Raw genomic sequence first — 22889 nt, 5'->3', positions numbered from 1 at the left:
CTCCGCCCACAGAAAACCCTTACAATTCTTGCGCCTGGTAAAAGCAGGTGTAAGGCTTGCTTTTACCAGGAGGAGTTGAAAAAAGTTTTTAAAAAAATTTCCACTGATTTATCATTTAAAAATACTTTAAAAAAAAGTAAGTTCATTTTTAGCCCCGTAAAAAACCTTAATTATTTTTTTCAAAAATTTAAAGTTTTGTTTAAAATAGTTAATTTGTTGGACTTTCAAGTCATTTTAAAAATGTGATTTTTTTAAAATTTATTTAAAGTTTTACTATGTTTTGTGGGTGATCTCCATTCGTATATTTGACAGATCTTCCTGTCAAATGCATGAAGGGAGATTCCCTTCTTTGATTGGCTCCCCATGGCCCAGGTGATCCCAGGAACGCTGCAAACTACCTGCGCCTCTGGGATACGTGGGCCCTGCACACTTGGAGTTTGGAGAGGCCCAGCAGTGGAATTGTGCGCCTCTTGGGAGCCCTCAGGTCAGGGCGCAAATTTTTCCAGATCGCAGTCCTCCGCCCGCGGGAGGCCTGCGATCGGAATATCTGGGCCAGTATTTCTGCTCAAATATCATGCATTTTCTCGAACAGGTTCCTTTGTTTGTATTTTGCGTGCTTGCTCAATTTTGATGACTATTGGAAGCTCAGATAGCAACTAAGGCAACACAGCGCTAGGGCAACCTAATCTCCCAACGAATGACATCTTGCAAACCAGCCCCATGAATTTCTAGAGTGTATTTGGGAATTTTTGGAATTCTCTGCCCCAGAGGGCTGTGAATGTTGAGTTGTTGAGTATATTCAAGGCTGAAATCCATAGATTTTTGGGCTCTAGAGGAATTAAGGGATATGGGGATCGGGCAGGTGTGAAGGAATAAGCCGTATTTCAGAAAAATACACCATCATATTAACAGAATTCTGATTTTATTAATACATGATATACTGGGTTTAAAAGTCTGGAAAGCCTCGGCAACACAAGCTGTGTCAATACAGTTCCAAGATAAGATGAAGTGTTAACACACAAGTTTTTCAACTGGGATTTGGATAAAAATACTAAAACAATGGCCCTATTGAAATAGCAGTTTGGCGCTTCCAGAAGTCTGGAGTTTGGGAGAAACACAATGGAATGACCCAAGTAAAGTGTTATAAATTAACACGTTGAACAGAAACACAGAAACATTAAAAGAGGCATGTGCATTTGAAAAGATGACATCAAGTAAAAGAAACACTTGCTGGTCAAATAGTTTTTATGTTAAACTTGAAAGACAGGAGACATAATTCTTAATACAACCATTGAGATAGCTAGAAAACAAGAAAATACTCGGTTGAAGTGTTTTTAATTTACATGTTGTAAATATGATACCAACAGAAGACTTTGAAGATATGACTTCAATAGATGCACCAAGCAATCACATGGTTTTTGTATTGAACTTGGAACACCACGGAGACAGGAGTCTGTGGTTGTAACCAGGTAAGGTGGTTTTAGAATGGAATGGAAGGCCTTCGATCAGAATGGCATCAAAGAGATAAATCTGCAATAACAATTTTATAATAAGTTTTTGGAACACCTAAAGTTAGAGACATAATTATGCATGTAACAGTTGAATTGGCAGTAAGAATAGAAAAAAGTCAACAGAGAGATGACTAGAGATAATTAGCTTACATCAGCAGAAAACTTCAAAGGATAAACCACTAAAAAAAGGTATAAAAATAGAGCTTCTTCAGATAGACAGTCAGAAGTCGCTGGGAAGGGGCAAGCGATTCTCGGCTTCAGAACCACTACAACTCTGAGTCTCGGGTAATCAAGGAATTTGATTTTGGTGGATATCCTGGATTAGAATTAAGAATAAGAAATGTAAAAATGTACGAAGTTAAGATTTGAGAATAAGGATGTCTGAGGATAAGAAATGTAAGCTATTTGTTTTTGAACTGTTAATGTTGTGATTGACTCAAAAGCTGTTAACTCTATGTCGGCTCTTAAATAAATCTATATATTTTTAGAATTGTCTCAAGTAGTATTTCTGTATCAAACTCGCGAACTCAATTTCTGTACACACTTTTGTGAGGAGTTGCAGAATTCTGGGGTGTATTCCGGACCCTCATAATATCCGGAAGGTTACAGTCTAGTTAAACTTATTAAAAGTGCTATCCGGAGGACGGTAACATCTTCACGTCATTCCTTTCCTTTAGGGAGAGATAGTCTGAACCTTTAGACCCAATTAAGCGTATTATAGAATTCAGCTACCTTTAACTTTAGTTGAAGGTGAATGTCTGGGGAATACGCCTGATCTGGGGTAGCCCGAAAAGGGCTAGGACTAGTAATTATCCCTTCACGGGAAGGTAGAGTTGAGGTAGAAGATCAGCCATGATCTTACTGAATGGCGGAGCAGGCTCGAGGGGCTGTATGGCCTACTCCTGCTCCTATTTCTTATATTCTTATGTTCTTATGGGACAGTTTTCTAGAACAATATATTTTAGAACTGACATGGGAACAGGCCATGCAAGATTTAGTGATGAGTCACGAACCAGAATTTGTGAACAAGCTGATGGTAAAGGAACATCTTGCAAATAGTAACCACAACATGACTGAAGTTGAAATTAGATTTGAGATGAGGGAGAGACAGGAAACTGGGCTGAACCGTTAATGGGTAAAACTATGGGAAAACAGTGGGAAATATTCAAAGAAGTATTTGGTACAATACAAAACCGGTACAGACCCCGAAAAAGGCAAAGGCTCCACTTGTGTAGTTAGACCGCAGTCAAGAAGAAAGTTAAGAGGTCGTGTCAAGCTAAAAGGCTTACACAAATGCAAGGAAAAGTGGAAATGCAGCAGACCGGGAAACCTATAAAAAGCAACTAAAGGATACAAAGAAAGTAATAAGAGGGGCAAAAAGGGAATAAGAAAAAAGCTTGCAAGCGATATCAAAGCTAACAGCAGAAGTTTTATGAATATATTCAGAGATAGAGAGTGGCAACAGGGGAATGTGGGCCCATTAAAAGACGGATGCAGGCGAGACTATAATGAATAATAAGGAAACGGCAGGCTTGTTCACTTGGTATTCTGAGGAAATCTACATGATATAAGGGGTTAATTTCAAGTGCTTGCTGGGTAAAAGTTTTCAGACTTGACACAGGTAAAGAGTCGATGTGTAACTAGAGCTATTGCACGAACCTGGATTACAGCCAAGAACAGATGTCTGCCCACCTAATAAGAATGTAGAAGTGAAACAATGGGTTCCGTTTGATTTACCCAGTGACCTGATAACTTGCGACCGTAAGCAAACCTAGCCTCCCAATACATGATTAAGATTAAAGAGGACCTCCGGTTACACGATTCATGCCCTGTTATAGATTAACGGTTGACTTATGTGTCCAGGATCCTTCTGTCAATATGTCATAAGACCTGATGATTAATCTAAAATGTATCCTAACAGAGGAACAAAGGAATGTCAATCAAACTTGTTTGTTACACTGTATAAATATGGAACGCTTACGCTGTATCATTGGAATAGTAGCCTCACCCCTTGAGTAGAGGTGCTGATTCCCCTTGCAAGTGAAATAAAAGGCCTTACCGTCTGACGAATCCAAGAGTGTATTGAGTCATTACCCAGAGCTAAGAAAAAAGGCACTTCTACAATTTGGAGGTTCCACCGAGATGGCTTGCTGTACCAATTGGTGAGCTAACAAACGTTGCTTGGTTAGGAAAAATCCCATCGGCCGAAGGTGGTGTTTTGCCACATTTTTGGGACTTTTCCTGCCAGAAGCATAGCTGCGCATAGTCTGTTTATTCCATTGGACAGTACTGCCATCGGGTAATTGACTCACAAGGTTCGGAGGTTAAGCTGCCGTTGTGACTGCTTCCCTTTCAGAAACGGAACAGAGGATCAGCCATGAGGCGCTGACGCCCCGCGAACAGGATCGTGCAGAAAAGGACTGTATAAAGGTACCAGAGAGAGAAGGTTAAGTCAGGAATTTGATTAACTAAGGAGCTAGCGATTTACTGGAAATTGAACTAGCAAGGTTCCATAAAGGGAGTAGGGTAGAAGGAGAGAGAGTGGGTGAAGTTAGTTGGGACAAATTGAAGGCCCTTTTTGCTAAAAAATTTGGCTAAAGGGAGTAAGGTAGAGGGAAGAAGAGTGGGCGATTGTCTGAAACACAGTGTCAATGTTTAATGTTTATGAGAGTGAGTATTTAACTACTTGTTATTATCAATCAACTTTGTCCAGTAAGGCTGCATAGGTTGGGGATTTAGTAACACTTTGGTTGTTGTTTAACAAGTGTATTGTTTATTGTTTATTGTCATATGTATTAATGTTTAGTCATGTCTGATCTGTAGAGGCGTCCCACGCAGATCATAGAGTGTTACGGAATTGGTTGTATGTTTTAACTAAAATATTTAAGCTGAAAAAAAAACTGCAGAAGGGGTTGGAAAAGACCCAAGCCGGGGAAGTGAGTCCCGCGGCGGAATGTATTGTTGAGAAAATAGTGATGTCTTTTACATGATCCACTAAGCTATTGTGGATTCAGTATTTTCCCCAGTTAGAAATACCTTCCACGAGGGTTGAGAACCCTCAAGTTTTAAAGCATAAGGATATGTCTTAATGTGTTGTAAATATTTTTTTTTAAAAACCTTGCTGCAGTCAGTTGACTAAATTCAGTCGGGAAGTGCTGAGTTTCAGTCGCCTAGCCTCAGGCCAGTTATTAAGAGGGCAAATGCCCCACGTGAAGGCCGGGACCATAAAGTAGGCGCCGAAACTCTAAAGGCACTCGGAGTGACAAATGGTCAAGGACTTTGTGACACTGATTTGAAGTAAAGACCAAGAAGATTGGATGTGACTGTAATTTTGATACGTATGTATAGTTTATTAATCTGATCTGTAGGGGCGTACAACGCAGATCACGGATTGTCACGGGAGTTTAGATTGTTTTAAGTGAACCATTTAAGCTGCTAAAATGGGTGCTAGCACCAGTAAGCCACCCGAGAAAGGCACGCCAGCAGCCTTTATGTTAAAGAACTGTGGTCAATCATCCATTGATCACCTACCAAATTGGTCCAAATGGACTGTAAATAAGACTAGACCCTTTCCCTCAGATGATTCATTTAACATAGAAAGAATTACTTGCCTCGAGGAATGTTTAACGGACAAGAGAGAAATAGAGAACAGCCAGATAAAAAGACTGCCTCTATGTTTGTTGAGTCAGAAGAAAAAAAAAATTAATTACCCCGAAGAAACACCTTTCTCCTCTATTATGGTAGGATAACAAGGTAACTATAGAAGGATGAATAGAGGGGAATATAGAGGAAGACGTGGTAGAGTAAGAGGGTATGGACGATCTGGTAATTGTTACAATTGCGGACAACCCGGACATTGGGCAAACCAATGCCCTGCGAAAAATCGTCAGAACCAAACCTCCAATAATGGACCTCCGTTAGAGAATAAAGGTCCTAATTTCACTGTCCATAACCTTTTTTCGGACCAGTCAGGAGGTTACCCTACAAACGGACAGGGATTTAGGAGAAATAGAGATCAGAATTACTGACTGACACCAGCAGCCCCAGGCGCCACAGACCACCAAATGCCCGTTGTTTCTTTAAATTCACGCAGCGAACCTGAAATTAAAATGCAAATAGCTGGGAGACCTATGTCATTTTAGTAGATACAGGAGCAACCTTTTCGGTGTTAGGGAAAGGATATTCTGAAGGAATGCCTATTAATGGGAAAAAGACCCCGATAGCTGGATTGGCTGGAATACTACAACGCTTGAATCAATCGACTCCCCTCACAGTAAAAGTAGAAGAATTTGAGGAAGAACACTCCTTTCTGTTATCAGGAGATGTCTCTATGAATTTATGTGGAAGAGACTTGCTGTGCAAAATGAATGCTACAATCATTTGCTCCCCATCAGGAGTAACGGTAGAAATCCAAGTAGATAAGGCATATGCGTACCCAGTAACAGAAATAAAACACCCTGTTCTTTACGCATGGGAAATTGCCGACCCAAGTTTGAGTCCCAAACTTGTCAGTCTGTTAGGAGCGTGGGGATTCGTTACAAGCTCCATAAAACAATACCAGGAATCCCTGAAACTAGGGAAATGGCATTCAAAATTGCACTGCACAGCCTGCTATGACAAAACAGGACAAGATTATCAGCCGTTTTTAAATTTAAAATACCTCCTAACTATTAAACTGCACAGCCCTATAAAGTTACAATTAATCCAGCTGCACCATTACCCAAAAGGTCACAGTATCCAGTCAGAGAAAGCAGAAAAAGGAATTGAGCCAGTGATGGAATCATTGTTAAAACAGGGAGTTAACGCCGGATAGAATAAAGGTCGTTTGCAACACACCGTTGCTAAAAACTAAAAGAGAAATGAAGCATTTTCTAGGAATGACTGGCTATTGTAGACAATGGATATTGAACTATTCAGAAATAACCAGACCACTATTGGACATGAGCATGACAAATTTGGAAAATTCGCAGTTACCTGACTTCCTCGGGAACCCAGATTAAAAATGCACAAGAAGTGCAAAATCTTTTACTAGCTATTCAGAGACGTAAACAGATTGCAATTATTAAGTGCCAAGCGCACACGGGGCATTTGGACAAGGTTGCGCTTGGAAACGCTGCTGCAGATAGCGCTGCTAAGTCAGTAGCTATATCAAGTACTGAATGACAAGTTTCAGCCTTCCCTGTTAGGGAAAAGCCAGAGATACCACAGCCCCCATCCTTAGATGATGTGCTGACCCATCAAGAGAGGGCCAGTTCTGATGAAGTAAAGGAATGGGTTGTTAATCATTGTTTTAAAAAACACTGACAGCTTATGGGTTCATCATGATGGCCGCATGGTGGCACCCAAATCATTACTATCACCAATTGCCCGATGTGTTCATAAATTCACCCATGCGGGCAAAGGGGGGATGGCGGACTATATCCTCAAAACCTGGTATGCACCAGGAATCTCAAAGTTGGCAAAACAAATATGTGAAAATTGTACTATCTGCCAGACCATGAATGCAGGGAAAATAAAGAAGGTACAGCCCGCATCCCACCCAAACCCCATGGGCCCTTTTGTACACTTGCAAATGGATTTTATTGAACTACCTGTGTGTATGAGCTTTAAATATGTATTAGTTATTGTTGATATGTTTTCAAGATGGATTGAAGCGTTTCCTTGTAGAAAGAGTGATGCCACTACTGTTGCTAAATGTTTATTGAAGGACATTGTACCTCGCTTTGGGATACCAGCAAAACTGTCAAGTGACAATGGGTCCCATTTTACGGGAACATTGATTAAGGAACTATGCAAAGCCTTACAGATTAACCAGCACCTCCACTGCAGTTATCATCCACAGTCGGCTGGACTAGTGGAAAGATATAACAGGATGCTGAAAAATAAGCTTGCAAAACTGTGTAAAGAAACTGGACTTAAATGGGTTGATTTGTTACCCATAGCTTTAATGACAATGCAGTCTGCTACCAACAGAACTACAGGATTGTCGCCTCACGAGATCGTCATGGGAAGACCACAAAGATTGCCCTTTTCGGCACCTTTAACAGCTAAACAAATGGACATTCATAAAATGGAGGAAGATATGTTGAGTTATTGCATTGCACTAACCAAATGCATTTCTAGTTTCCATCAACAGGTGAAGGAAGCCCAGGTCGATCCCTCTGAAGGAAAGTGCCATACTTTCGAGCCAGGAGATAACGTCTACATAAAAATCTTCAAGTGAAAGAATGGCCTTCAACCCAGATTTGAGGGACCCTTCCAAGTACTCCTGACCACAAACACCGCTGTAAAAGTAAAGGAGCAACCAACATGGATACATGCGTCCCATTGTAAGAAGGCATCAGTTGAAGACGATACACTGCCAAGATGAACTGGATTTGGACTCTAATAAGACTGTTCCCTTTGTTAACGATAATTGAAACTGCCATATTGATTTACCCAGATCCCCTGAAGGGCAAACCATGCATAGAAGAATGTGTACTTTTAAACAGTGATTTCTTTTATATTATATGCTATAACGAGACTATGAAGGTTCAGCTTCAGGATCACACTATGCAGGTACCCCCGTATCAACCACTGAGTCTTAAGATTAGGCAGAATAAGATAGTAGAAGAAGATAGTGGACAGAAGCTTGATAAGCTATGGGTTATATGCCCCGATACTGTGTCACCAAGTGAAAGAATTGCGAATGAAGGAGTTATCTGTAGTGGTAATCCAAAGGGAGGACTGGCCCTGACGGCCAGGCCAATGTTTTGTAACAATCCAGTTACAGAGCCCTTTATTTCAACATTAGCCACTCAGAAAAGAAAACTTAATAAGACAGATCCAGAACAACTAGAAGATGAGTGGAAGGGAGCAGGATATAACCTAACGAAATTCGAAGGATGGTTTCATCCCCAATATGATAATCGAAGGAATCCAGAGAGCCTATTAGTGACGTCAATGGGAACCGTAAATAAAACAAAAGGAGAAGTCTGTCTGGTAAACGACAATGGAGAAGGATTGATGGTTGGATGGAGTGAGTGCAAATGTAACTACACTTTGACTAAAACTACTACTAAACCACCGGGTGCAGTCGAATGGCCCTATTGGGGATGGTGGAACCTGTCCACAGTACAAAATTTGACTAGTAAAAAAATCTGGAAAGGAGAACAAGGAATAGGAATGATGCACCAGATATGGAACAAATTTGAAGCCTATAATAACACCTATTTCATCTGTGGGCATAGAGCATACCCTTGGTTACCACAAAATTGGACTGGGTCATGTTACTTGGGATATGTAGTGCCCTATATACATCATATTTCATCTTTGGATAGCCACCTTGGGACACGAGCAAAACGAGCCATTACAGAAACTGAAAGGTTCTTTGCTATAGCATTTCCCTGGTATGGAACAGAGAAGCTAGCAAGAGAATTTATAAACATGGCAGCAGTGTTGGAACAAATAGCCAATGATGCTGCTGATGCTCTTAGTGATGTAAACGCAGAAATGGTGGCTTTGCGCACTGTTGCTTTACAAAACCGCATGGCTCTGGACTATTTGTTGGCAAAAGAAGGGGGCACATGTGCAATCATAAAAACCGAATGTTGCACCTATATCCCAGATAGCTCAGAAAATATCACCAACCTGGTAAACCACATAAAGGAGGCCGTAAAGAAACTACGTCAACCTGAACAGTGGTCCACGTGGGATTGGATTTCAGGATGGGGAGGAGCATTAGGAAAGCAAATTTTGGAAGTCTTAATTGCAATTGCGATGATTATAATTTTAATTAGTTTATTGATTGGTTGTTTAAAATTATTGTGTACAAAAGTCCTTTCCTCATTAACATCAACTCCCCCAGTACCCATGATGTCTGAATATGAGGATATTAAGGGTGAAACCTTTGATGTGGAATTTCTTAAACTTAGCGAAATAGATTGTCCTTAGAAAGGACAAAAGGGGGGAATGAGGAAATCTACATGATATAAGGGGTTAATTTCAAGTGCTTGCTGGGTAAAAGTTTTCAGACTTGACACAGGTAAAGAGTCGATGTGTAACTAGAGCTATTGCACGAACCTGGATTACAGCCAAGAACAGATGTCTGCCCACCTAATAAGAATGTAGAAGTGAAACAATGGGTTCCGTTTGATTTACCCAGTGACCTGATAACTTGCGACCGTAAGCAAACCTAGCCTCCCAATCCAAGATTAAGATTAAAGAGGACCTCCGGTTACACGATTCATGCCCTGTTATAGATTAACGGTTGACTTATGTGTCCAGGATCCTTCTGTCAATATGTCATAAGACCTGATGATTAATCTAAAATGTATCCTAACAGAGGAACAAAGGAATGTCAATCAAACTTGTTTGTTACACTGTATAAATATGGAACGCTTATGCTGTATCATTGGAATAGTAGCCTCACCCCTTGAGTAGAGGTGCTGATTCCCCTTGCAAGTAAAATAAAAGGCCTGTCCGTCTGACGAATCCAAGAGTGTATTGAGTCATTACCCAGAGCTAAGAAAAAAGGCACTTCTACAATTCCAGGAGGAAGAGTACAAAATATCAGAGGTACAAGGGAACCTAAAAATCAGTCAAGGGGATGACATTAGTGGATTTAATAAGCAGTGACGTAATAGGGGCAGTTCCCCAACTTCCACCTTGCTGGCCAGAATAAGATCATCGGAAATTCAGGTGCATGTGGGCAATGACTTTTCAATCATAATGATGAGAAAATCCAGTCATGTGGCCCTCAAATTTCCAATACAGGCTCAGAGGGGACTAGGAAGTCAAGCAATTGTCCCACTGCCTCTATTGGGAGGCTATACATACTGAAATATAGTCCCCACCAGCATAGGTCAAGTCTCCTGACATCAAACAATATTCAGGAACTATGGATTAATCGGCAGCCTATGCATTTATGACCAGTTTCGATTGTGCGTTTCTCTCTTCCCCTCTATTTCAATGCCTTGGATGAATCCAATTACCAAGACAAAGGGCCGATTTCACAAATACAGGGGATTAACGAGGTGCACATTTACTGAAGAGCCTATTGAACTGCCTGAAATACCTAGCGCTCTTAATACGTTTTAAGTGCCGTCTTTGTAATCGACTCCTATGATACATGCAAATGGTTAGCGTTACTTACCTGATATAGGCAGATGCCCCTGATAAGTTTGGATGGTGTCTTAGTATTACACACTTCAGGAACAGAGAATTGTGTTAATGGTGACACAGGAAGCGGGGGCGGGTGGGGAGAAGGGGAGGTTGGCAGAGGGATCAATAACCCCAGCCTATCCAATCTTTCCTCATAGCTAAAATTCTCCAGTCCTGGCAACAACCTCATAAATCTCCTCTGTACCCTTTCTAGTTCGATCACATCTTTCCTGTAATGTAGTGACCAGAACTGCACACAGTACTCCAGCTGTGGCCTAACTAATGTTTTATACAGTTCAAGCAGAACCTTCCTGCTCTTACATTCTATGCCTCGGCTAATAACCCTATTTACCTGTCCTGCTACCTTCAGGGATCTGTGGACATGCACTCAAAGGTCCCTCTGTTCTAACCATTATATATTACAACTAGCTGGGGGGGGGGGGGCGCGTTGCCAGGGCTGTTTTGGGTCGGGTGGTTTAAATTGAGTCCCAGGCTTTGGGGCCTGTCTGTCTGTCCCTCTGTGAATCTGCTGCCGGGCAACATTTTAAATCAAGTCCCAGGCTTTCGGGCCTGTCTCTGTGTCCCTCTGTGAATCTGCTGCCGGGCAACATTTCTACCTTTTAATACCTTCAAAGAGGAAAGTGAAATTACTTATAAAACGTTTTTGGTAAATCTTATGTTATTTTTAAAAGAGATACTAACTTTTTGGAAGCTGGATTAGCAGATTTTGAGCTGGAAGTAGTTGAAGCAATGGCTGCCCGATGCCTGAGTTCAAAATGATTAGTCCCGCCCACAGATGCAGCGATTGGCCAACCATCAGGAGACTGAACTGTAGGATTGGTCAATCATGACGGCACAGGATTGGTCGAACCTTGACGTCAGTCACTCAATGCTAATTAGCAGATAATGAGTGGAATTTTGAAGGTTTTTTGCATAACGCGCGAACAATTTTTGTCCGAGCGAAAAGTAAATATGCTTACGACCGCCCTGGAAGCGTAAGCTTTCTTTGGACATAATGCACGGGTAGGTATGCCCTATAACTTTCGAGCATATAGCCGGACAGACAAACCGTAAGGAACCGCTTTATATAGATAGATAGACTAGCTGAAGTGCCCGGCGGTGCCGAGGGTCTTTTGAGGGCATGTTGTTGTTGGAAGAGAGAGAGAGAGCGACTGGGGGGGGGGGGAAAGAGAGCGAGCGACTGTGGGGGGGGGGAAAGAGAGCGAGCGACTGTGGGGGGGGAAGAGAGCGAGCGACTGTGGGGGGGAAGAGAGCGAGGGAGAGAGGGGGGAAGAGAGCGAGGGAGAGAGGGGGAAGAGAGCGAGGGAGAGAGGGGGGAAGAGAGCGAGGGAGAGAGGGGGGAAGAGAGCGAGGGAGAGGGGGGGAAGAGAGCGAGGGAGAGGGGGGGAAGAGAGCGAGGGAGAGGGGGGGAAGAGAGCGAGGGAGAGGGGGGAAGGGAGCGAGGGAGAGGGGGGGAAGGGAGCGAGGGAGAGGGGGGGAAGGGAGCGAGGGAGAGAGGGGGGCGCGAGGGAGAGAGGGGGGAGCGAGGGAGAGAGGGGGGAGCGAGGGAGAGAGGGGGGAGCGAGGGAGAGAGGGGGGAGCGTGGGAGAGAGGGGGGAGCAAGGGAGAGAGGGGGGAGCGAGGGAGAGAAGGGGGAGCGAGGGAGAGAGGGGGGGAGCGAGGGAGAGAGGGGGGAGCGAGGGAGATGGGGGCGAGGGAGAGGGGGGGGCGAGGGAGAGAGGAGGGGCGAGGGAGAGAGGGGGCGAGGGAGAGAGGGGGCGAGGGAGAGAGGGGGCAAGGGAGAGAGGGGGGGCGAGGGAGAGAGGGGGCGAGGGAGAGGGGGGAGCGTGGGGGGGGGGCGAGGGAGAGGGGGGGCGAGGGAGAGGGGGGGCAAGGGAGAGGGGGGGCGAGGGAGAGGGGGGAGGGGGGCGAGCGCGAGGGAGAGGGGGGGGGCGAGGGAGGGAGGGGGGGTGCCGGGGAGGGGGGGGGGAAAGGAGAGAGAGAGAGAGAGAGAGAGAGAGAGAGAGAGAGAGAAGGGGGGGGGAGAGAGTGAGAAGGGGGGGAGAGAGTGAGAAGGGGGGAGGAGGAGGAGGGAGGGAATGTTTTGAGGGGGTCAGCGAAAGAGCAAAAAAAAAAATTTTTCAAAAACGGGTGCTAAGAAGATGGGAGGCCATGTTGAAAGTGTTTTAATGTTTTTAAAAAGCTGCCACGGAGAAGGAACGCGCAGTCTGTGAAACCAACAGAAATTTTTTTTTTAAAGCTGCCACGGAGAAGGAACGCGCAGTCTGAAACAAACAGAAATTTTTTTTTTTTTTTTTTTTAAAAAGCTGCCACGGAGAAGGAACGCGCAGTCTGTGAAACCAACAGAAATTTTTTTCAAATTTTTTTTTATAAACGTGTGTTAAGATGGGAGGCCATCTTGAAAGTTTTTTAATGTTTTTAAAAAGCTGCCACGGAGAAGGAACGCACATTCTTGCTGAAAACACCAAAAGTTATTTTTTTTAAAACGGCTGTTAAGAAGATGGGACACCATCTTCATTGTGTTTTAACGTTTTAGACATTGTGTTTTTACGTTTTACACATTAAAAAAAAAATCGGTCCTAACAAATAAACACACAGAAGGTGAGAATAAAGATGGCGGCCACTCACCTCAGTTCAGAACGATAAGGCCCGCCCACACATGCACTGATTGGTCGATCGTCATGTCACCGAAGCATAGGATTGGTCAATCATCCTGTCACTCGACTGTAGGAGGGCCCGGCTGCACATGCGACGAACCCGCCCCCGCCACGCATTGATTTGTCGACCATCGGGTTTGGTCGACCGTACGATTGGTCGACATCAATGTCACTCTATGGTAATGAGTGGATAATGAGCGGAATGTTGAAGGTTTTTCGGATACCGCGGGCGCGATTTTAGCCCAGCCGAAACGTAAATATGCTTAAGACCGTTTTGGAAAGGTAAGCTTTGTTTCGACGTAACACACGCGTAGGTACGCTCTGTAACTTTCGAGCGCATAGCCAGACAGATGCACACCCGAGGACAGACAGAAGGACAGACAGAAGGACAGACAGAAGTATCCGTTTATATATATATAGATAGATAGATAGATAAGAAATAAGAAGATAGAAGAAGAGAAGATAATTGTAGGAATGTTTAGTTCCTATCAAGAGACTGAGGTCGACTCAGGCGATCAAACAAATGATGTTTAATGTAAAACTAATTGAGTTTAACAAACAGTTGCAAGAGAACTACGAATACAGGTCTAGTCAGTTTGGAGGCTCCACGAGGACTGCTTGGGCGGTCCCGTGGCTGGCGTCATGACGTCATCATGTTTTTCCTGCCGGCGGGGATCACGTGATGAACGGCGTGACATCATCGTGTTTGCCCGCGCTCCTAAAGGGACTGCGCTCTGTACATGCAAACAGTATATACAAAGATACAGACTCAGGCTGTAGCTAACATGTTGTTAAAGGGAATTATATACATTTGATCGGAGTCCCTTAGTGGCTCCGCCACAATATTACATATCTTGTATTATCAGTGATGTATTCTGTCTGTTACATTATCCTTGGATTCTCATACACTAGCTGTAAACATGAGAGACTGCACAACCTGCCTGCTAGGGTGAATACATGGCCTCAAACCTAACTTAGTTCTCTCATTTTTTTTTATAACAGTTTGCTCTTATGACTCCATTCTGGAGAATAAACAAATGTTGTTTGTAAGATAATCGCTTGAAGCTGAACTAGAAACATAAAATGACACATTTAACAAGCCTCTAAGATAAGCAGTAAATATTGTTTCGAGCACAAACACTTCATCTCTTGGAATTGCTGAAATCACAGAAATTTCAATTCATGGAACTATTAACCCATAGTGGCTGCTGCTATTGCTATTCCCACTTCTGAGCTATCTGCTCCAGTTCCATTGCCCTGCATTTTCCCTGTATCCTTTAATACTTTTCATCCCAATGATCCTGCACTTCCAACGCTCTGGAAGTAACCGGGGGTCAGAGAATCAGTGCTACAGTGTTGTAGCCCCATCTCCGACCCACATTCCCTTCAAGCCTGGCTCCCGACAGGGAACACAGGGCCATTGAATGCACTCTCTAACTCCCTATTGAATGCCTTCATTGACTCATTGGGGGTTAATTTAACTTTGGCCGACGGTGTATAATGGACGATATCGAATCGCTAGCCTATTCTACACATTGCCCGGGGTTTTCCCGTCCATTGCCTTCAGTGGAAAAGATAGTGTTCAATACGGGGCCAGTTCGATGTGGTCCATTACACACAATCGGCCAAAATTAAAGTTACCCCCATTGACTCAGACTTCACTGTGACAACACATTTCACATCTCAATAGCCCTTTGCCTGAAAAGATTCCTTCCAACCCACCATGTTACGCTTCTGGTATCAATCCTGCACTCATGCCTATGGTTAGTGACACCACTCGGTACCAGTTATGTGAGGAGTACTGAATGCCACTTCCCTTCTGTCTTCCACACGACTACAATTACTGAATAAATACTTCGACTGTTCAGCCTGAAAAAGGTGGTGTCTGAAATAACCTTATAAAGGGTTACTACATCAAAAGAGTTTTACAGCACAGAAACAGGCCATCTGACCCAACAGGTCTGTGCTGGTGTTCATGCTCCACACGAGCCTCCACCCAACTTACTTCATCTCACCCTATCAACATATCAAGATGTCTAAGAGAATGAAATAGGTAAAGATGGAAGTAAGTACTGGGAATCACTAGCATCAGCTATCAATTTCCTCACATACATTATTTCTTTGGGGTGGAGTGGGGGGGTGGTTCTGCCAATCTCCCACTGAATTAGGGCGATCGGGAGAACTCTGGGGAAATTCAGGGTCAACATCCACAAGGTGGTGTGTTATTTACCTGGGGTCATACTGAATGAAGTTTGGACGTGTAAAGTCTGTAGGTATTATGGCGAATTAATACACAGACTACAAGAGTAACTTTAACAGGACTTTACTATTCGAAGGTCAGGGCGAATCTGCCCAATAAATCCTGACACAGCACTTATATACCGGTGTGGTCACCGTCGGTATTACAGTATACAGCAGCCAAGATAAAGTAGTGCCACACCTAAAATAGTTCTCTTAAAGGTGGACGGTTACATACAATAGTTCTCTTAAAGGTAGAACAGTTACGTACACTACAATCCTCCCTTTTTAGCTTACAACATACTTATTCCCCATTAACATATCATAACATATATACAACTTATGCAAAACAGTTCACAGATTCAGTCTCTCTGGAGGCTTCCTGACTCTGTCCGGATAACGCCTCGGTGGTGTAGTAGTTTTCGGCGGGGTAGTAGGTTCTTCTGGCAAGGTCGATTCGGCTTGAAGGACAGTGTCAGGTTCATCTGATTCCAGTATTACCAGATCGGAGGTAGGTGCTCTGGGTATCTCTGCTTCAACATTAGCCGTGTAAGGTTGTGGAGTAGGTTGGTCCTTTGTGGGTGACCCTATGATCTGGTCAACATGGCGCCTTATTATGCTGTCACCAATGTCCACGGTATACATCAGCGGCCCTAGCCTTTTCCCAATAGTTCCAGGCTGCCATTTCTCGGTACGGTAGTCCCGGGCCAAAACTTGTTGACCTATCTGAAAGGATCTAGTTGGCCTTTCATTCATGCCCTGAAATTGCCGGTTCTCTACGTCCCTTCTGACGTTTGGCTTAATCAAATCCAGCCGGCATCTTAGTCTTCTGTTTAAAAACATCATGGCGGGAGTTTGGTTTGTGACCGCATGTGTTGCATTCCTGTACGCCAACAAGAAGTTATCTACCTTATGTTGTAGGTTGATGTCTTCATTACCCATGGCCTTTAGGGCCTTCTTGAAGGTCTGGACAAACCTTTCAGCTAATCCATTGGTGGCGGGATGGTATGGGGCTGACGTGTAGTGCTTGACCCCATTCCTTTTTAAGAATTTCCTGAATTCTTCGGACACAAATTGCGGTCCATTATCAGAACAGATCTGTTCCGGCAGCCCATTCCTGGCAAATATGGTCCTTAATACAGTGATGGTTTTTTCCGTGGTGGTGGAGGACATCTTTATTACCTCCGGCCACTTGGAGTGTGCATCCACCGCAATTAGAAACATTGAGTCCATAAATGGACCAGCAAAGTCGACGTGTACCCTTTGCCAAGGAGATGAGGGCCACTCCCATGGATGCAGAGGAGCTTGTGGTGGCGCGTTTTGGACCTTCTGGCATCCTAGACAGCTCTTGGTTATTTCTTCGATGTCTCCATCAATACCTGGCCACCACACAAACGCTCTTGCTAGGTTCTTCATTTTCACTCCACCCAGATGCCCCTCGTGAAGCTCCTTTAGCACCTTATGCTGAAGTTTGGGTGGAATCACCACTCTAGATCCACACATCAAGGTTCCTCGGCACACTGACAGCTGTTCTTTTCTTTGCGAAAATGCGGGCAGCGTTGGTTCGCCATGTGCTGGCCATCCCTCCACTGTTAAATCGTAGACTCGTGAGAGAGTCGGATCATTTCTTGTTTCATTTTCGATCATCGAATTTGTTACTGGTAGACATTCCACTATGGATGAGTGGAACATCTCTACCGGGTCCACTGTAGCCGCCTCTTCTACTACTGGCAACGGTAGGCGCAATAACCCATCAGCATTTCCATGCTGTTTGGACCTTTTGTATTCGATGTCATATTGGTGTGCCCCAAGTAACACGGACCACCTCTGTAGCCTTTGCGCTGTCATAGTGGAAACGGCCTTGTTAGGGTTGAATATGGACACCAACGGCTGGTGGTCTGTCAGTAATGTGAACTTCTTGCCCTGCAGGTAATGATTGAATTTCTTTACTCCCCACACAAGGCTGAGGGCCTCCCTATCTATCTGAGCATAATTTCGCTCAGCGGAGGTCAATGATCGGGACGCAAATGCGACTGGCCTTTCCGAGCCATTTGGTAACTTGTGTGAAAGTACTGCTCCAATTCCATAAGGGGAAGCATCACAAGCTAGACGAAGAGGTAACGTTGGGTTGAAATGAGCCAACACTTCCTCAGAGGTAATCAACGCCTTGCTTCTGCGAAAGGCCTTCTTACAGTCCTCGCTCCACTTCCATGGTACTTCTTTCCGCAACAGAGCATTCAGCGGATGCAGCACCGTGGATAGATTTGCAGAAACTTGTGGTAATAATTAATCAACCCCAGAAACGATCTCAACTGTGATACATTTTCCGGAGCGGGGGCCTTCACGACAGTTTGTATCTTGTCAGGTGACTTGTGCAGCCCCTCTTGGTCAATGACATGACCGCAGTACGAGATCCGTTTCTGGAAGAACTCACATTTCTGGCGATTAACTCGAAGGCCATATTCCTTCAACCTGGTGAGCACCAGTTTCAAATTTGCGAGGTGTTCCTCCTCGTCCTCTCCTGTAATCAGGATATCGTCCAAGTAACACTGAGTGCTTGGAATACCATGTAAGACCTGCTCCATGGCCCTCTGCCAAATTGCTGGAGCCGAAGCTACTCCAAAAACCAGTCTATTATAATGATACAAGCCTCTGTGCATGTTGATTGTGAGATACTGGCGCGACTCTTCCTCGACTTCCATTTGTAAGTATGCTTGTGCCAGGTCTATCTTGGTGAAGTGTTTCCCGCCAGACAATGAAGCAAAGATATCCTCAATCCGCGGAAGCGGGTATTGTACCGTGTGAAGCACCGGATTAACTGTGATCTTGAAGTCTCCGCAGATGCGGACCTTTCCCGGTCCCCCTGGCTTGTTACTTGATGAAGACTTCATGACGGGAACAATGGGCGTGGCCCACTCACTCCAGTCCACCTTAGACAGTACCCCTGAACATTCAAGCTCTTCCAGTTCTGCCTCCACAGCAGGTCGTATCGCGTAAGGTACCGATCTGGCTTTGAAAAATTTCGGGCTTGCATGTTCTGCAATCTTGATTTTGCTTTAATTCCTCTCAGTGTTCCCAGTCCTTGCTGGAATACCTCTTTAGCTTCGTCCAATATTCTGGACAACCGTTCAGGTTTGACATCTTCCTTTCCGGAATCTACCGTCATTGTGTTTAGTGAATGCCAGTCTATCTTTATTTTCCTGATCCACTCCCGTCCCAGAAGTGGTGGACCTCCCTTGGGCAGCACATACATGTCCATCCCTTGGTGATCTTTGTCCTTGTATCTCACCTTGACTTTTATCTTTCCGATGGGGTATACTTTGTGCCCTGTGTATGTCTGCAATACTATCTCCGTATCCCGTAGGGGAATATGTTTGAATAACTTTTTGTAATCTTGCTTATTCATGACCGTCAACGCCGATCCAGTGTCCACTTCCATCTTCACTTGGACTTTTGCAATCTGTAGTGTGACCCAGATAGTTTGTCGGTCAGCTTCTTTACTCACATTGTGAATCCTCTGACTACCCAGTTCCTTGCTGTTGGAGTCTGAGTCCGAATTCTGTTCATCTGGACTTTTCCCAGTCACCTTATGTACCTTTCTGTACTTCTTCTGCGGTGACTTATTGTTGCTGGTCTTCTTTCCTGACCGGCATACCTTAGCTATGCGACCAAGCTTGCCACATTTTCTACATTCCTGGTTTTTAAACCAGCATTGGTTCTGGTCGTGTGTTGTCTTCCCACAACGATAACATTTCGTTGTACCTGAAGTCATTTGATCCACACTGAGTACCGCTGTCTTCCGCTGCATTTCATCCGTGCCTCTCGCTGCGGCTTCGTGCGATGCTGCAATAAGGGCAGCCTTATCAAGTGTAAGATCGTTCTCTTCGAGCAGTCGTTTTTGTGTTCCTTCCTTCGACATCCCGCACACGAACTTGTCTCTCAGTGCCTCTGTCAGATTTACCCCAAACTGACAGTATTTTGCTTGCCTACGCAGTTCAACCAGGTACTCCGCGTTGCTTTCCTCTTTTCGTTGCGTTCTCACGTAAAATTTAGATCGTTCCGCTAACATCAGCGGTGCGGGGTTAAAATGATCCTTCAGGACAGCAACAATATTAGTGAAAGACTGATCCGCCAGTTTAGCAGGTGATAGAAGATGCTTCAATAACCCGTATGTCTTCGCACCCATGGAGTTTAGTAAGGTTAGAGCTTTGACATAATTTGCTCTTATTGACCTTACAATATATCTCGATGCGTTCTACATACGTGGCCCAATCTTCCACATCGGAATCGAACCCGTTGATGTTACTACGCTTAGGCACCTTCACACTCTTCCTGCGAAACAACAACGAAATATTTCTTTAACTTTTTTTTTCCAAAATGGCGGTTTCCCGCGCTTGTCTTCTTTCCCCGCCCACTTTCAAAATGGCGGTTTCCCGCTTCTGTCTTCTTCCCCGCCTACTGGCGGCTTCCCGCGTTTCTTCCCCTGGCGGGAGGGGTAAGCTTTTCCCTCGGGCGACGACCGCTGGCTTTCGGGGTTCGCAGCCTGCGCGTCGGCTTCAGTGCGTTCCTTGTTCCCTTTTCTCGGCAGGGCAACCGGCGCTGGGTACAACCCGTTGACGGCGAACAGTTTCAGCCGCTGGGCTGGATCTCGCTCAGTCTCCCTCGCTCGGGCTCTGTCTCTCCCGCTCGCTCGGGCTCTGTCTCTCCCTCAGCGGCTTCCAATCGCGCCTCCCAGCCCTCTCGCAGTCCAGTGCTTTCCTCCCCGGCTGCGGCTGAGTTATCCGCGATTTATTTATTTTTATATCTTCCCGCGCCTTACGATCCCGGTCGCAGTGCCTCGTGGCCTCGGTAGCTGCCCGGCCTTTTTCGCCGGTCGCAGTCTAGTTGTCTCACAACGCCGTTGCGTCTCCCAGCCCGCTTGTACCGTGGCTTCCGTGCTCCACGCTGCCCCAGTCTCAGCGCCTCTGGGCCCGACTTCTGTCCGGCTCCTTTCCCCCGACTGTGGTCGAGTTCGCCGCCCTTATCCTCCGCTTATTTTTTTTTTATTTTCCCTTTACTCACAGTCACCGTGGCCGACTTGCTTCTCGTGCTGATCGGCTCACTCACCACCGTGGCAGAAGGGACAATCAGTGCCTGTTGCTGATGGAAGGCTTCGTGTCTGAATTCTTCCTTGCTCTGCAGACTCGAGTTTTCTCTCAGCAGAACGACGAGGGCGGGTGCCTCTTCTCGACGCTCGTTAACTGCTTCGGAAGTATTGTTGCCGCAGGGTAAGATCGAACTCGTCGCCACTGTAAAGTCTGTAGGTATTATGGCGAATTAATACACAGACTACAAGAGTAACTTTAACAGGACTTTACTATTCGAAGGTCAGGGCGAATCTGCTCAATAAATCCTGACACAGCACTTATATACCGGTGTGGTCACCGTCGGTATTACAGTATACAGCAGCCAAGATAAAGTAGTGCCACACCTAAAATAGTTCTCTTAAAGGTGGACGGTTACATACAATAGTTCTCTTAAAGGTAGAACAGTTACATACACTACAGGACGGATACTAAAGAGGACAGGAAAGAGCCCAGTGCTGGTAGTCCACCAAGAGGTGAATGGCATAGCAAAAAAAATAATGTAGGGGCCTTAAAATGCACAAGGAATGGCTCTAAACTCAATGATAGGAGATGCCAAGTGATATTCTCCAGTATAACTCTGAGTGCTTGGGAAAAAACCCTCCATCGTCACACCACTCTCTATCTCTGTAACCTCCTCCAGCCCTACAACCCTCTGAGATCTCTGCGCTCATTCGGTTCTGGCCACTTGCAAATCCCCGATTTTAATCGCTCCACCATCGGTGGCCGTGCCTTCAGCTGCCTGGACCCTAAGCTCTGGAATTCGATCACTAAACCTCTCCGCCTCTCTACCTCTATCTCCTCCTTTAAGACGCTCCTTAAAACCGACATCTTTGACCAAGCTTTTGGTCACCTGTTCTGATATCTCTTTATGTGGCTCGGTGTCAAATTTTGTCTGCTAATCGCTCCTGTGAAGGGCCTTGGGATGTTTTAGTACGTTAAAGCTGCTATAGAAATGCAAGTTGATGTTGTTGAAATAATCTTATAAAGAGGGTTATAACAAAGTTAAGGGAATGGTAAACCATCATAAATATTTGACGTTAAATAAGACAAGGGGACACAGCTTCAAACTAGTAAAAGGTAAATTTAGGACGAATGTAAGGAAATTCTTTTTAAACTCAGTGATCAACGTATGGAATTTGTTTCATAGAAACAGAAACACAGAAGATAGGAGCAGGAGTAGGCCATTCGACCCCTCGAGCCTGCTCCGCCATTCAATGAGATCATGGCTGGTCATCCAAATTCAGTACCCTGTCCCTGCCTTCTCCCCATATCCCTTGATCCCTTTAGCCTTAAGAAATATTTCTAACTCCTTCTTGAATATATTTAATGAATTGGCCTCAACTGCCTTCTGTGGTAGAGAATTCCACAGGTTCACCACTCTCTGGGTGAAGAAATTCCTCCTCATCTCAGTCCTAAATGGCTTACATAAGAACATAAGAAGTAGGAGCAGGAGTAGGCCATACGGCCCCTCGGGCCTGCTCCGCCATTCAATAGGATCATGGCTGATCCAAACCTAGACTCACGTCCACTTCCCTGCCCGCTCCCCATAACCCTTAATTCCCTTATCAGCTAGGAAACTGTCTATTTCCTTTTTAAATTTATTTAATGTCGCAGCTTCCACAGCTCTCTGAGGTAGCAAAGTCCATAGATTTACTAGTCTCTGAGTGAAGAAGTTTCTCCTCATCTCAGTTTTGAAACGGCAGCCCCTTATTCTAAGATTATGCCCCCTAGTTCTAGTCTCACCCATCAGTGGAAACATCCGCCCCGCATCCACCCGATCAAGCCCCCTCACAATCTTATATGTTTCAATAAGATCGACTCTCATTCTTCTGAATTCCAATGAGTAGAGGCCCAACCTACTCAACCTTTCCTCGTAAGTCAACCCCCTCATCTCCGGAATCAACCGAGTGAACCTTCTCTGAACCGTCGCGAGAGCAAGTATATCTTTTCTTAAATATGGAAACCAAAACTGTACACAGTATTCCAGGTGTGGCCTCACCAGTACCCTGTATAACTGCAGCAAGACTTCCCTGTTTTTATACTCCATCCCCCTTGCAATAAAAGCCAAGATTCCATTGGCCTTCCTGATCACCTGCTGTACCTGCATACTAACCTTCTGTGTTTCATGCACCAGGACCCCCAGATCCCTTTGTACTGTAGAACTTTGCAGTTTCTTTCCATTTAGAGAATAACTT

At 44.7% G+C, this 22889-nt stretch overlaps 1 long non-coding RNA gene across 1 annotated transcript in view; it reads right to left on the bottom strand.

Annotated features, from left to right (window-relative positions):
• Nucleotides 1–946: 946 nt before the first annotated feature.
• The window catches only part of LOC147120675 (uncharacterized), a 65128-nt gene continuing 43185 nt past the window's right edge, over nt 947–22889 (bottom strand). The window contains exon 3 of the long non-coding RNA XR_015077861.1: nt 947–1530. This is a non-coding gene — a long non-coding RNA (uncharacterized LOC147120675). The remainder of the gene's footprint in view (nt 1531–22889) is intronic.

Source organism: Somniosus microcephalus, chromosome 4, assembly GCF_052327205.1.
Source record: "Somniosus microcephalus isolate GS21.2 chromosome 4, FLI_Smic_1.0, whole genome shotgun sequence".
Taxonomy (NCBI): domain Eukaryota; kingdom Metazoa; phylum Chordata; class Chondrichthyes; order Squaliformes; family Somniosidae; genus Somniosus; species Somniosus microcephalus.
The sequence above is the reverse complement of the archived record's forward strand: the minus strand, read 5'-3'. Positions and strand labels throughout refer to the sequence as shown.